This window comes from Ovis aries, chromosome 3 (genome assembly GCF_016772045.2).
Source record: "Ovis aries strain OAR_USU_Benz2616 breed Rambouillet chromosome 3, ARS-UI_Ramb_v3.0, whole genome shotgun sequence".
In the NCBI taxonomy this organism is placed as follows: domain Eukaryota; kingdom Metazoa; phylum Chordata; class Mammalia; order Artiodactyla; family Bovidae; genus Ovis; species Ovis aries.
The window spans coordinates 164600154-164603999 of record NC_056056.1 but is presented as its reverse complement, the minus strand read 5'-3'; the positions used below and the strand labels follow the sequence as shown (position 1 = coordinate 164603999).

The following is a 3846-nucleotide window of genomic DNA, read 5'->3' as shown; positions in this document are numbered from 1 at the left end:
TCATTTCCTTGAGAAAAGAACATTCTTCCTTGCCATATCCATGAAGGCTCTCTTGACTTGCTGATTCCTAGAATATAGATGAATGGGTTTAGCATGGGGACAACTGAGATATTTTGCACAGCTACTCCTTTGCTCAAAGAGACCCTGTCCTTTGCTGATGGATTCATGTACATGAAAATGCAGCTGGCATAAGAGGTGGAGATGGCAATCATGTGGGAAGGACATGTGGAAAGGCCTTTGTCTTCTGAGTTGTAGAAGGAGTTGTCAAAATTGTTCTGATGACATATGTATCAGTTCAGTTCAGCTCACTTGCTCAGTCATGTCTGGCTCTTTGTGACCCCACGAACCACAGCACTCACTCCAGGCCTTCCTGTGCATCACCAACTCCAAGATTTCATGCAAACCCATGTCCATCAAGTCAGTGATGCCATCCAACCGTCTCATCCTCTGTCGTCCCCTTCTCCTCCTGCCCTCAAATTTTCCCAGCATCAGGGTCTTGTCAAATGAGTCAACTCTTCGCATCAGGTAGCCAAAATATTGGAGTTTCGTCCTCAGCATCAGTCCTTCCAATGAACACCCAGGACTGGTCTCCTTTAGGATGGACTGGTTGGATCTCCTTGAAGTCTAAGGGACTCTCAAGAGTCTTCTCCAACACCATAGTTCAAAAGCATCAATTCTTCTGTGTTCAGCTTTCTTTATAGTCCAACTCTCACATCCAAACATGACCACTGGGAAAAATATATCCTTGACTAGACAGACCTTTGTTGGCAAAATAATGTCTCTGCTTTTTAATATGTTGTCTAAGTTGGTCATAACTTTTCTTCCAAGGAGTAAGTCTCTTTTAATTTCATGGCTTCAGTCACCATCCGCAGTGATTTTGGAGTCAAGAAAAAGAAAGTCTGACACTGTTTCCACTGTTTCGCCATCTATTTCCCATGAAGTGATGGGACCAGATGCCATGATCTTCGTTTTCTGAATGTTGAGCTTTAAGCCAACTTTTTCACTCTCCTCTTTCACTTTCATCAAGAGGCTCTTTAGTTCCTCTTCACTTTCTGCCAGAAGGGTGGTGTCATCTGCATATCTGAGGAGATTGATATTTCTCCCGGCAATCTTGATTCCAGCTTTTGCTTCCTCCAGCCCAGCATTTCTCATTATGTACTCTGCATATAAGTTAAATAAGCAGGGTGACAATATACAGCCTTGACACACTCATTTTCCTATTTGGAACTAGTCTGTTGTTCCATGTCCAGTTCCAACTGTTGCTTCCTGACCTGCATACAGGTTTCCCGAGAGGCAGGTCAGGTGGTCTTGTATTCCCATCTCTTTCAGAATTTTCCAGTTTATTGTGATCCACAGAGTCAAAGGCTTTGGCATAGTCAATAAAACAGAAATAGATCTTTTACTGGAACTCTCTTGCTATTTTGATGATCCAGAGGATGTTGGCAATTTGATCTCTGGTTCCTCTGCCTTTTTTAAAACCAGCTTGAATATCTGGAAGTTTATGGTACATGTAATGCAGAAGCGTGGCTTGGAGAATTTTAAGCATTCCTCTACTAGCGTGTGAGATGAGTGCAATTGTTCGGTAGTTTGAGTATTCTTTGGCATTGTCTTTCTTTGGGATAGGAATGAAAACCTACCTTTTCCAGTCCTGTGGCCACTGCTGAGTTTTCCAAATTTGCTGACATATTGAGTGCAGCAGTTTCACAGCGTCGTCTTTCAGGATTTGAAATACCTCAACTGGTATTCCATCACCTCCTGTAGCTTTGTTCATAGTGTTGCTTCCTAAGGTCCAGTTGACTTCACATTCCAGGATGTCTGGCTCTAGGTGACTGATCACACCATTTTGATTATATGGATTGTAAAGATGTTTTTTGTACAGTTCTTCTGTTTATTCTTGCCACCTCTTCTTAATATCTTCTGCTTCTGTTAGGTCCTTACCACTTCTGTCCTATATTGAGCCCATCTTTGCATGAAATATTCCCTTAGTATCTCTAATTTTCTTGAAGAGATCTCTAGTCTTTCCCATTCTATTGTTTTTGTCTGTCTTTGCTTTGATCGCTGAGGAAGGCTTTCTTATCTCTCCTTGATATTCTTTGGAACTCTGGATTCAAATGGGTATTATATCTTTCTTTTTCTCCTTTGTTTTTTGTTTCCCTTCTTGATATATGTATAAGCTCATTTCAGTTCAGTCGCTCAGTCGTGTCCAACTCTTTTCGACCCCATGAATCGCAGCACGCCAGCCTCCCTGTACATCACCAACTCGCGGAGTTTACTGAAACTAATGTCCATCATTCGGTGATGCCATCCAACCATCTCATCCTCTGTCGTCCCCTTCTCCTCCTGCCCCCTATCCCTCCCAGCATCAGAGTGTTTTCCAATGAGTCAATTCTTCACATGAGGTGGCCAAAATATTGGAGTTTCAGCTTTAGCATCAGTCCTTCCAATGAATACCCAGGACTGATCTTCATTAGAATGGACTGGTTGGATCTAGTTGCAGTCCAAGGGACTCTCAAGAGGCTTCTCCAACACCACAGTTCAAAAGCATCAATTCTTTGGTGTTCAACTTTCTTCGCAGTTCAACTTTCACACCCATACGTGACCACTGGAAAAACCATAGCTTTGACTAGATGGACCTTTGTTGGCAAAGTAATGTCCCTGCTTTTTAATATGCTATCTAGGTTAAAGGGAAAATAATCACAAGGAAAATGGTCAATAGCACTACACTTATAGTAACTGAGCTGTATGAAGAACATGAGTAATTGGAATACGATTAGGAATGAAGCCAGCCAAGAGGCCAAGAAGAGCAGTGTGAAGACTCTGTGATTCATGATGGTCATGTAGTGCAGTGGTTTACAGATGGCAATGTAGCGGTCATAGGACATGGCAGCCAGAAAGTAAAACTCAGTGACTCCCAAGAGAATGAGAAAAACTTAAATAAAATAACTGAGCCATACAATCATTAAAGGAAATGTTTTCATCTCCTGTAATAATGGTGGCCAGGAGCTTAGGAATAGTGACAGTTGTGAATGACACTTGTAATATGGAGAAACTCCTGAGGAAGCAATACATGGGGGTCTGGAGTTGGGCATCCTATAGAGTCAAGGTGATAAAGGTCAGGTTCTCAGTTATGCTGAGCCTGTAGTTGGTGAGCAGAAAGACAAAGATCACAACCTGAAATTATAGGTCATCTGACAGTCCCAGGGATCAACTCTGCTGTTTCTGTGTAGTTTCTCATTTTTCTTCTTCTTCTTTTGTGTACGCTTTTGGAAAAAAAATAAATAAAAAGAAGCCTCAAATGAAAGGGGCTTTGCAGGCCAGGAAGCAACAGTTAGACCTGGACATGGAACAACAGACTGGTTCCAAATAGGAAAAGGAGTGTGTCAAGGCTGTATATTGTCACCCTGCTTATTTAGCTTCTATGCAGAGTACATCATGAGAAACGCTGGACTGGAAGAAACACAAGTTGGCATCAAGATTGCCAGGAGAAATATCAATAACCTCAGATATGCAGATGACACCACCCTTATGGCAGAAAGTGAAGAGGAATTAGAAAGCCTCTTGATGAAAGTGAAAGAGGAGAGTGAAAAAGTTGGCTTAAAGCTCAACATTCAGAAAACAAAGATCATGGCATCAGGTCCCATCACTTCATGGGAAATAGATGGGGAAACAGTGGAAATAGTGTCAGACTTTATTTTGGGGGGCTCCAAAATCACTGAAGATGGTGACTGCAGCTATGACATTAAAAGACGCTTACTCCTTGGAAGGAAACTGTGACCAACCTAGATAGTATATTCAAAAGCAGAGACATTACTTTCCCGACTAAGATCCGTCTAGTCAAAACTATAG

At 41.9% G+C, this 3846-nt stretch overlaps 1 pseudogene; it reads right to left on the bottom strand.

The window, feature by feature from the left end:
* LOC121819135 (olfactory receptor 6C1-like) lies at nt 1-3235 on the bottom strand (annotated as a pseudogene).
* Between the last annotated feature and the right edge of the window lie 611 nt (nt 3236-3846).